At 51.0% G+C, this 12,135-nt stretch overlaps 1 long non-coding RNA gene across 2 annotated transcripts in view; it reads right to left on the bottom strand.

Moving 5' to 3' along the window:
- Window positions 1-12,135, bottom strand: part of LOC126933635 (uncharacterized) — a 36,008-nt gene that overhangs the window by 4,423 nt on the left and 19,450 nt on the right. The window contains exon 2 of one of the 2 annotated variants that reach the window (XR_007718694.1): window positions 107-186. This is a non-coding gene — a long non-coding RNA (uncharacterized LOC126933635). Of the gene's footprint in view, window positions 1-106; window positions 340-12,135 lie in introns of those variants that run through there. The other variant, XR_007718693.1, reaches the window with a different exon arrangement.

Genomic DNA, 12,135 nt, shown 5'->3' on the forward strand with positions numbered 1-12,135 from the left:
CAGCCAAGCGTGGCTGTGCCCTCTCTGCCCTTCTCCTGTTCCAGCCCCTCCAAGGCTCTGAAGGCCTGACCTACTTCAGATTCTATCCCCAGCGGCTCGCTCTCACCTCTCTCCACAAGGGTTAGCAATGCTGCCTTTCCAGGGTTCCCCTCCTGGTCTGGAGATGGGAGAGGGAGGCCTCGTTCCCTGCAAAGAAAGAACTGTCCAGGGTCCATGCCAAAGGCAGGCCGGTTCTGGGGCTCTGGCTCTTTTAGGCTCTCAGATCCCCCAGGTGGGTGCAGGAAGCTACTCCCCAGGTTGTGCCTCAGCAGAGCACACTCCTGAGGGTGCCTGTCCCACCTCAACAGCCCCAGAGAAAGGGTCACACCACCCCACCTTCCCTGTTCTCACAACTCGGAAATGATAGGGAAAAAACCCTCCAGTTGGCATCCATTCTAGAAGCAGTTCTATTTTGTGCTCCTTTCCTGTTGAGAATAAATAGCAACATAACATTTGAACAGAAGGATGGGAGTGATTTCCACGTGGGCCCCTTACCCAGCGAGATAAGAAATAATTAATTGCTCAGATACCGTGAGGGGAGTGTCCCGGAGCCTCCTGCAGATGCCCTGACAGCGCCTGTACCTACTGTTGGCGCCATGTCCCAGGAATTGTGTCCTCCCTGTCGTCGTTGCCCGGTAGGTTCTTGGTGGGTAGAACACGATGCCTGTAGGGAGTGGGGAGGCCCCTGGTCCATCCCAAAGGTCTCCCCAGAACCCAGGGGCGTAACAATCTCCAGACAGCTCCAGGCAAGAACGTCTGGTCATCCTGGCAATAACTGCCTTGCTGGCACCTACACTCTGCCCACAACCAGAGGGAGTGTCCTAAAAACATACACTTCATCAAGCCCTCTCTCTGTGAAATGCCCTTAGGAACCCATTCAGGGCTGGGCATGGTGGCTCACACCTATAATCACCACACTTTGGGAGGCCGAAGCAGGCAGATCACTTGAGGTCAGGAGTTCGAGACCAACCTGGCCAACACAGAGAAACCCCGTCTTTACTAAAAATACAAAAATTAGCCAGGTGTAGTGGCACACGCCTGTGGTTCCCAGCTACTCAGGAGGCAGAGGCATGAGAATCGCTTGAACCCAGGAGGTGGAGGTTGCAGTGAGCCAACATCATGCCACTGCCCTCCAGCCTGGGTGACAGAGTGAGATTGTGTTTCCAACAAAGGAAAAAGATCATGTTCAGATGGAAAGGTCTGGCTGGAGAGGCACTTCAGGAACCGGGCCCTGTTTAGCTTCCAGCCTCAATCCCAGCTCGGTTGCAGATGCCATTGTCTGTGCCCCAGTGCTGTTGTACAGGCTGCTCCCCTGCTAGGCTGACCTTATGTCCTATACTCATCTCCTTCCCAAGAGCTGTCCCTGCACCTGGCCTGTTCTAGAGACCTCTGCTAGGAGCTCCAAGGGTACTCTGTCACTTTGCAGCCACAAGACCTCATAAATGTACTATTTCACACAGTGACACAGCAGCTTCTCACAGGTAGTCCATTCGTGACACCTGGAAGCTTCACTGATGTACTACAAGAGCCATGACTTACTGAGGCCCACAAGTTTGGGCTTCTCTAAGGGAAAGGACATATTTGATGCCACTGTAGGTCCCTAGCATAGCACCAGGAACAAAGTAGGTGCTCAGTAAATGTTGACTGAGGCCAGGTGTGGTGGCTCACACCTGTAAACGCAGCACTTTGGGAGACCAAGGTGGGCAGATCACTTGAGCTCAGGAGTTTGAGACCAGCCTGAGCAACATGGTGAAACCCTGTTTCTACAAAAATACAAAAAATAGCCAGACGTACTGGCATGCACCTATGATCCCAGTTACTTGGGAGGCTGAGGCAGGAGGATTGCTTGAGCCTGGAAGGCGGAGGCCGCAGTGAGCCAAGACTGTGCTACTGCACTCCAGTCTGGGAGATGGAGTGTTTATTGAAAAAATAAAAGAATGTATGAACAAAAGTCCATACACTTGAGACATCAATCTCTTTTTCTCATGTTACAGCTAAATTCAGGAGTGGGATGGGCTCCATTTCCTAAGAAGCACTAAAATATCACCAGAGTGTAAAGGGAGAGAGAGAAAAAAGTATATCCAACAGGCCCCTTTTTAAGGATGAAACTGAATATTTTGCAAGGAATATTTTAATGAACTACTTGGGGTGGATCAAGATGCAAAAGATGGCTATTCCCTTGGCTTCTAAGGAGACTGAGCCCATTTAATTGGAAGGCTTTTGCTTTGTTGACTGGAGTTTGTAGGTTCAGGCTTGGAGTCAGGGTGCTCAAGATCACAGAGAAGACATGGGACTCTCTCTGCCCTTCCCCGACACCACCCTCAAACTGCCAGACCAAGATACCCCATGTCTTGCCATTGCCCCCAGCCAATTCCACCAGGTCTTCAAGGCCCAACTCCCAGGCCACCTCCTCCACGAAGCCTTCCCTGATGTCTGGATGGAAATGTCTAAGTCTCCATCCTTGCTCTCCCTTCTGGCTCTTATGCCAGGCTGTTGATGCCTCGGGCCTTGCATTGCTAGAGGGCAAGGCTGTCTCCTTCACTCTTCTGCCCACAGAGAAATAGCACAGGGCCTGGCAGAGATACCAAAGGGAGTGGGATTTACTGAAGGAATTGCTGTCTGTTTGAATGAACCACACAGTGTGAGAGGTAGGGGGCTGGCAGGAAGTGGAGGTGCCCCCCGGGGGGACATGGTGGCTTGGTTCTGGGCCTGGCTTCAGTGAAGAGGACATGGGACAGAAGAGACCAGCATTTTTGTACTTCCTGCCTAAGGCTTATTAGATGTTACTTTTTAAAGAGATGTTCCATAGTTAAGTAAATATGGGAGATACTGGGTTAAGTCAGGCTAACTAGGTACCTTTAGAACGGAACTACTCAGTGTGTATGCGTTGTGGATCTCTATGAGTGGACCAGGCTATGCAATGTTTCTCAGACTTAGTTGACATGGAACCCCTGGTTCAAGCAATTCCTTGTTCCATGGAATACACTTTGGGAAATAGTGGAGAATACTGTCAAATCTAGGTGCATTTTAACAGTCTTCTTATTTTGCAGTGGGGGAGATAGGATCCAGAGGCGTGCTAGCAGAATCAGAGCAGAACCCAGGATACCTCCATCTCACCTTGACCTCAAAAGATTGCCCAGAGTGACAGAGTCCTTCAGAGTCTTCAGGCCAAAAGGATTAAGATAGCGATGAGACCTTAGAAGAGTCTCAGCTCCACCTGCCCAGCCCATGGTGTCCCTAGGCAAGACCGGGGTCACAATCTGAGTCCTAGACCCAGTTGGGTGCCCATTTGGAGGGCTGCAGGGGTTGGCATGGAGATTTCAGAAGTCTACTGCTCTTGGTTCATAGGATGGTGGCAGGAAATAAGACAATTCTCAGATCATTGCCTTGACCATCCTAGTAGAGCTGAAGAGGGGTGTGTGTGTGTAGGGGCTGTTGTGTGTCTTGGCCTTCCTGAAGTTCTCCTTCTCTCCAGGGCACTTGAGAGGCTGGACAGGGATAGACTGCTCTTCAGTAATAGGTTGGCATTTTTCTTTGCTGTGTTGTGACATCTCTTGGCTATAATATCTGGTGGCCCCTTATGTTACCTTCTGTGAGAGAAGGGAGAGGGAAGACCTTACACCCACCCAGAAAACTCTCTGGGACCCATTCTAGAAAGCCTATTGAGGGCAGGATGTGAAGGTCTCCCGTGGGCAGCGTGGGCAGCCCAGAGGCCCCACAGCAGAAGGCGGTTGAGCCAATCATGACGTTGATGCAATAGAATCCTAGGTAACCAGTGACAGGCTGCAACAGGGAAAAGGCGGTCCCCCACCAGGAAGCACAGCGAGATGGTTAAACATGCAGGCTCTGGCTAACCCTTGGCAGTGTGACCATGGGCAAATATTAAACCCCCTACTGCCTTAGTTTCCCCATGGAGACAAGCAGATCATAATGATGGTTCCTATGCTCAGGGTTGTTTAGCAGATTAAATCCGTTCACTCCTCTGAACTGTGTCTGACATGTGGTAAGTGTCTTGCATGGCCGCCTCACGTACAGGCCCTGGAGCCTCAGGGCGGGCGAGGACCCCAGTCCTGCCACTGTCTAGCTGAGCGGCCTTGCAGAAGTTGCATGATCTTCCCCATATCTGTTTCCTCAGCTAGAAAATGGGATGATTAGGTGCCTGTAGAGTCATTGTTAGGCTTCGCTGAGTTAATTCTTATAAAGTGCTTGGACCCATGCCCACGACACTATAAGCAGTGTTGTAAGTTTATCAGTGACACAGGGAAATGAGGATACAAAATAATATGAAGTGAAAAAAAAAAATCATCAAAAGACAAAATAGCCCAGGCTCTGTTTCTCAGGCCACATGAGCTGATTCCAGAAGTCTCTGGAGTTGAGCCAAGGTGAGGCAGAGGGCAAGGCAGGCAGAGTCACCCTCGCAGGCCTTAGCTTCAGTCCTGGGGAAAGCCACACATACTGGCACTCTGCTTACCAAGGGTGGTTCACCACCCATCCCCTAAGCCACCACCTCCCCAGGCCCAGGGGCAGGCTCCCTGTTGTAAACCCCAGGGCTCTGAGCACTGATTCCAAAGCACCTTTACCATGTTCCCCAGGGGTGCTATGGGCTGGAAACTTCTGCCTCAATGTCTGAGAGTTCCTGGGGAGTATCAGATGAGCCCCCAGTCCAGTGAATTCAAACCTTCAAAGTATGGACTTTAATAAAGGACCAAAAGTCAGGTTAAAGGGATGTAGTTAGAGTCCCCTATTTATTGGTTCTTTTTTCTTTTTTTTTCTGTAAAGTTTCAAATCTCCCCTTTGTGATCTCTTGTTTTCTCTGTCCCCAACTGGATGTGCAGTCTCGAAGGGATCCTACGCTTCTTGAATGAGGATTTGACATCTGGCAGAGGTCTTTATGAGCACATTTATGATCATCCTTCAAAGTAACCACATGAAATGGGTCACGGGCTTGTTCTCTTTTAGCAGACAGACGGGTTGAGTCACCACAAGATGCTGATATGGTTTAAATGTGTGGATATATATATACACACACACATACACATGTATATATCAATCAAGCTATACTTATCCCCAATAACAGAGAGGAAAAAGATATTCTTAGAATAAGAGTTGCATATTTTGGAAAACTTACCATGTGCCAGAGACTATTCTAATTATTTTATATAAACATGTCTCATGTGGTTTTCAAAACAACTATAGGAGATAACTATTATTATTACTTTTAACAAATGAAAGCAAACCTCAGGTTAAGTGACTGGCCCAAGGTCACACAGCAAGCAGTGACAGAGCTAAGTTATGCTGGCTCTAAAGACCATGTGTTATCAATTGTGTCCTCCTGCCTTCTTATGAAATGGAATCCATATCGAACCGCTAAGCCTTGTTTTTAGCAAATAACATGACTGTTTGGGCTGTGGGCTTAAGGAACAGTGGGTTCGGGGGCAAAGGTCATCCTCTAATACTGCTTTGTAATATTTCTCCCAGAGAAAGACTCTGGAGCCAGGCAGATCTGGATCCAGATTCCAATTCTGCCACTTCCTAGCTGTGTCCTCTCACCGGGCTCTCAGTGGCCTCCCCGGCCCGCATGCTCAGTGGAGTGTCTGGATGGCCCCGCAGGCCTTGTCCAGATCTGCTGGGCGACACAGTGCCTGGCTGTGCCCTGCTCCCGTGCTTCCTCTGAGGAGAGCAGGTCATGGGTATCAGCTTACATGAGCCCTTTGGCTGCATGGATCAGGTGTAAAACAGACAGAGCTGAAGAATTTAAACTGAGATGTCAATTGTGGGGCAGGATTACTCAGAGCAGCCATCGCCCATTAGGCCAGAACACCTTCGTTTAAGTAAACCAACATCCCGGGGGACAGTGCCTGTTGAGTAAGCAGATGAGAGCCCTTCACTAGTGCTGAGTCCTCAGGCCTGCTGGGGACACCCCACACCTGCCCCTGCAGGAGAGCAGTGTCCAGGAGCAGGCACCTCAGATCCATCCAAGTCACACAGGGAGGCCAGCAGGGCAGCGGGGACGCTGAATGCTCTCCGCATCCTGAGGTCCCTGACCTCATAGGCTGGAGGGGAGCATTTGCTTTGTCCTGTGGAAAGTCCCCAAGTGGACGGGCTAACAATTGATTCCAGTTGCACCCACGCTGCTGACTCTGGCCACGTTTCCTATACTTCCGTTCCTGTGATCCATCTCTTGCCCCTTCCAGATCAGACAGTGACCTCCCGGGCCTCCTGGGGATACAGTTGTCCTCCCTGCACTCAGATCTGGAGCTGCTGCTTCCTAGCGGAGGAGTCAGCCTGCCGAGCAGGGCTGTTGTCAAGCCCTTAGCCCTCCCCACCTCCGCCTCTGCCCGCTTTCCTGTCCCAGCTGTAGGCCTCTCTGGGGACTCATTTAAACTGAAGACAATTGCCTCAGATAAAGAACAACTGGTCTCCTCCCTACGTGGCTAAAATTATCAAAAACCAAACAGGGCGTTGCTGACCTCAGCCTTCCCCAGCCTTTCTCCCGCCCTGGTCCACTTGAATGTCCCTCTGGGAGCTTGTGACAGCTGCCTACGTGGGACCCCACACAGAAACGGGGCTGAAGAAGGCAGACCCAGCCTCTCAAGGCATTCAGTCCCTGCACTGTCTGCAGCCAAATCCCAAGATAGAGCCAGTCTGCGTGGTTCCCTGGCCCCAGGCTTCTCGGAGTTCCTCCGCCAGCCCAGGAGGCTGAGCTGCGCTGCCTGCATTTCCTGGCTTCACATCACGTACACATAGAGCTTGGGGCCGGGGCAACCATGGCATGGAAGCCCAGACCACCTAAATTCTTCCTTAGGACCACCAGTGCCATTGCCTCAGCCACAACCCCTTGAGACTGCTCCTGGACCAGCGTGGCGACTGGTCCCACAACCATCTCCATGCCTGCTTCCTCTTCCCCATTGAAGCCTCTCAACATCTGTCATTCTTGGTGTTAGATATATCCCAGCTCCTGTATTATTCCATTGCATCCAGAATGCCTTGAGGAAGGAATATCATAGTCCCCTTTGTTTTAACCCCCTCTTCCCAGAGAGATGTGCTCAGGAGTAGGTGCCCAACAGGAAGTGTTTGATCAAGAGCTTATTTGTCCCTCCAGGAGATATTCAAGGAGAGCCCCCATCCAGACCCCAAGAGAGAAGAGCTACCATGTCTCACAGGGCTCACAGCCCGTCACCCACATCATCCCACAGAGGGCGGGGATTATGCCCAGTTTGCAGAAGGGTTGGCAAAGGCCAGGGAGGGGAAGTGACTGCCTCCGCTTACATGGACCCAAGACTCACTCCAGGTCCCCTGACCTCCCGCTGAAAGCTCTTTGCACCAACTCTCCTGGCCCCAGCTGGTCCAGCTCACCAGAAGTTAGGCAGGGATGGGAGGAGGCTGGGCAGGGGGACATGAAAGGCAAAAGTAGCAGTCCCCTCACATGGGACTGTCCCTCCAGGTCCTTTCCCCAGGACCCCTCCCTGGAGAGAGCTCTCCCTGCTCTCCCTGCCTTCCTTTCCCTTCTGTCGACCCTAATAGCATAGGTTTTGGTGTCAGGCAGTCCTGGGTTGGAATCTCAGATTCCCAGGGACAGTCATGATTTATACCTGTTGTCCCGGTATACTAATACATCAAGGCTCCTTGTCACCCTCAAACATGCACATTAGGACCATCCATCATGTGTCCCCCTTACAAAGGCAGAAGGCAAGGTCTGAGGACAGCTGGAGGATGACCTAGCCAGGGAGCCCCTAGGAACCCATCTGGTTCTGCGATGGAGGGGAACAGAGAATGGGGTGCTTCCCTGATGGCCCTGCTGTGGAGGAGCTGGCTACATCTGCAGGGAGATTCTGCAGCCCCAGAAGGAAGCCCTGGCCTTGTGTCTCAGGTTGCTTTGCAAAACAAGCACCAGGAAAGAAAAACAACATCTATATTTCCCCGAGGTGGGCCAGCATCCAGAGGCTGAAGACACCTGGGGATGGGGACACCACATCACACACTTCAGGAAGTGCCAATCACATCACAGTCTGAGTGAACGGTGCCTCCTGGGAATGTACAGCTCCCAGCCTGCTCACTGCAAAGCAGGAACTGGTGAGCTGTGACTAGATGATGTCATAAAGCAAGAATAAGTAAGGACCAGGAAAGCTACAAAATATAGAAGCCTACATCTATCTATTTATTTATTTATTTATTTATTTATTTTTATTTATTTTTGAGACAGAGACTTGCTCTGTTGCTCAGGCTGGAGTGCAGTGGTGTGATCTCTGCTCACCTCAACTTCCACCTACTGGGTCAAGCAACTCTCCTCCCTCAGCCTCCTGAGTAGCTGGGATTATAGGCGCTCACCACCATGCCCGGCTAATTTTTGTATTTTTAGTAGAGACAGGGTTTCACCATGTTTGCCAGGCTGGTCTCTAACTCCTTACCTTGTGATCCACCTGCTTTGGCCTCACAAAGTGCTGGGATTACAGGCGTGAGCCACCATGCCCAGCCAGAAGCCTATATCTTTAAGGAGAGGAATCATTTTGTCTGGGGAGAAACTCCTTTAAATCAGTTCAACTCAATTCATATGAACAAATATTGATCATGCAATTACTGTGTGCTCTGCTGGGCAAGGCCATTACAGTGGGGGTGGTGGTGGGGTGATCAGGTACTGTCATTGAGAAGCTCATAGGACAGGAGAGGAATGCGCAGGCCTGTCCCTGCCTCTCCCCAGGCAGAGTGGAACTAAGGCAGGAGGAGGTGCAGGGCAGGATGGGAGCAGGGGCGGGCTATGGGGTAGGGTGTGTCGGCTCAGCCAACACTGTTCATGTTTCACAGAACAAAGGCACACCCACTGGGGCCCCTGAGTGGTTTGGGGGTAGGGGTACAGATATTCAGGGGCGATCATCTCAGCCACAGAGCCAGGGCTCTTGAGAGCTGGATTAACATCCAGGAATCCCAGTGTCTAGGAATCCAGCAACAGCCCATGGCCAGATAATAAAGAGTGCTGAGTTCCAGGCTGAGGAGTTTGGACTTGATTCGGGAGGCTATGAGGAGGCTTGTGCTGTTTCTGAGGAAAGGAGTGACTCGATCCAATTCTTGAATAGCTTGGGAGAACTGGGGCCCCCGCTTACGTTGCTCCCCATGCCCTCCCCTCAGATGGCTGTCCCTTGCTCATCCCTTTGTCAGTGAGATGGGGGCTTAAACCAGAAGTGACTCTGAGCCTTGCACAGCACAAGTCATGGCAGAGTAGCTTCCAGGAGGAGAGAGCCTGTGGCCCAGGCTGAGGCAAGCCTTCCCCGACCTGCAGTCCGCAGGAACGGCTCCATCCTAGCAGAGAGTGACTTCCTCAGGGAGGTGGCTCAAGGCCACTTGGACATGCTAACCAGGGCCAGCGTCAAATGGGTAGAGACGAGCCTGGAAGGAGCTAAGAGAACTGATGAACTTTTCCACGGCTGTTTGCTCCAGCAAGCAGGTGGAACTAAGGCTGGTGGAGATGCAGGGTGGGATGCAGGGACCATTTTACAGCAGTAAAATGCACTGAAATACATTGCATGGTGTGTTCGTAGCCTGCGGCTGCTGTGACAGACAACCACCAACCGAGTGGCTTAAAACAACACAAATTTATTCTCTCACAGCTCTGGAGGCCAGAAGTTCAAAATCAAGGTGCTGGGAGCACCTTACTCCCTCAGAGCTCCAGCGGAGACTCCTTCCTTGACTCTTGCAGCTTCTGGTGGTGCCAGGAGGCCTTCGGCTCACAGCTGCAGACCTCTAATCTCACCTCTGTCTTCACATAACCTTCTCTTCTCTGTGTCTTTTTTTTCCTTCTGTCTAAGGACACTTGTCTTTAGATTTAGGACTCATATGAATATTCCTAGATGACGTCATCTCAAGATCCATGACTTAATTACATCTGCAAAGACCCCTTTTCTTTTTTATTTGAGACAGGGTCTCACTCTGTTGCCCAGGCTGGAGTCCAGTGGTGCAATCGTGGCCCACTGCAACCTCCACCTTCCAGGCTCAAGGGATCCTCCCATCTCAGCCTCTCGAGTATCTGGGGCCACAGGCATATGCCACCGTGCCAGGCTATTCAGAGATGGGGTCTCAGCATGTTAGCCAGGCTGGTCTCGAACTTCAGAGCTCAAGTAATCTGCTCACCTCGGCCTCCCAAAGTGCTGGGATTATAGGTGTGAGTCACTGTGTCAGGCCTAAAGATTGTTTTTCTAAATAAGACCGTATTCACAGGTTCTGGGACTTAGGAAAGGGACATATCTTCTTGGGACCACCATGGAACCCACCACATAGAGAGGCTTTGGAATCAGCGAGAGTCAGGCTGAAAACCTGCTTAACTACTTACTTGTTGGTCTTGGGCAAGTTTAATAATCTCCTAGAACCTCCTTTCTTTGTGCTTAAAATAGGAGTAATGATATCTATTCACACAGTTGCTATGAGAATTAAATGAGAGATGGCTGCTTGGCATACAGTGCACACTCAGCGAACGGTATCGATGACAATGATGACAATGACAATGATGACAAATTGACTCAGAGAAGTGAAGAGATTTGTACAAGGTGGCACAGCTCTTTAAGTGGCAGAGCCAGAGTTGGAACTCAGATCTACCTCTCACCGAGGCCATCCTCTTCTCATATGACCAGTCTCCTTGCTATCTCCACAGTAGTTTCAGCCTTGCTATGTTGGCTTGTTTCTCAGTGGCATGCCATGCTGGTCTGATATATCCCAGAGACTGTGGGGTGAACCACATCTTCCAGTGGAGTGAATAGTTGACTTTTGGCACCAGATGGTGATATTAGGATCAGAACTTGGCCTTGAGTTGTTCCACAGGCAAGAGGGGACATCAGGCTCTGGTCTCCCCTTGGGTGGGAAGATACTGGTCACAGCATCACTGTCAGGGGGTCACTGACCATTTGCCACGTGGTGGGCATGGGGTGCACTCTTTCCAAGTGCTGTCCCACCAAGCCTGCCCCATCCCTGTGGGAGAGGGACAGCATCCCATATGGGGTTTAATGTAAGGAAACGAGGCTTTCTCTGCATTCAGGGCAGCAGCCTCATCTTGGAATATACGGTGCCACTGGCCCACAGTGAAAGACCTGGTGTCTGCAAAATAATGGCAGGATTAATTCCTCCATCTCTGAATCCTTTCAAAACCCAATCCGCCCTTCCCCAAAAAAAGATCTAACTTACTTTGATCTTGAAAGCCCCTGCCATTCCGATTTCCTGTGCTGTCTGCATGGCTTTAACCGGAGGGCATTCTTGTTAGTGCAATTGCTACTTACAGTGATGCTGGGCTTGTTCTGAACCCTGGGGAAGAGAAGACATGGGCTTAGGCTTCCATCTTTGGTGGGATAATGGCCTAACACATTCCGAGTCTCGGTGGAGGCTGCTGCTGATCCCCAGGGAGGGGTCTGGTCCTGGATTCTCCAGGACAGTGCCTGAGGTGCCGAGGCAGCTGGATCCTAAGGAAGCTCATTGAGTAACAAATTTATTACCTAAAAAGAAAATTGGTGGAAGGGGTAAGGAGTGGAAAGGACAAGAATGTTTCCCTTCTAGTGAAACATGGAACAGTTCTGGCAGCAGGAAACAGGGAAAAAGCAAAGCTGGGTGAGTGGGCATCATAGCAGGAAGCGGGATGAGGAGGGAGGCAGAAGGGCTTCCTGCCAAGGTGACTTCCAGGTGCAAAGTCCTCCAGCCATAGGAGGTGCAGAGCTGTGTCCTCTCCTCCAGGGGGCATCTCAGAGACACAGGGCTTAGGTGGAGGGAGTGGGAGACTGCCCTATCTGTCAGTCAGCAAACTTTCACCAGATGCCCTGTTTGTGGCCAGCATTGTGCTACCCCAGGTGATAGCAATTGTCAACCCCCAGGCCCCACCCTCTAATACCCAGGGCCATTTTTCTTTGTCCATTCTCCTCTTCTTCACTTTCCATCCTGGCCAAGTCCAAACTCAACCCAACTCAATGGCCAACCTGACAATGGTTCAAGAATGGGGACAGCTCCTTCTCCCTGGACCTGCCCACATCTGAGACCATTCTTGAGCCCTTCTTTGCTGAGATGGTATACTTGGTTGCAGCTGTCAACAAAGCGGGGTTCAGGCAGGGCTCCCTCTCTGTGGCAGCT

The sequence above is a fragment of the Macaca thibetana genome, chromosome 13 (assembly GCF_024542745.1).
Source record: "Macaca thibetana thibetana isolate TM-01 chromosome 13, ASM2454274v1, whole genome shotgun sequence".
Classification (NCBI taxonomy): domain Eukaryota; kingdom Metazoa; phylum Chordata; class Mammalia; order Primates; family Cercopithecidae; genus Macaca; species Macaca thibetana.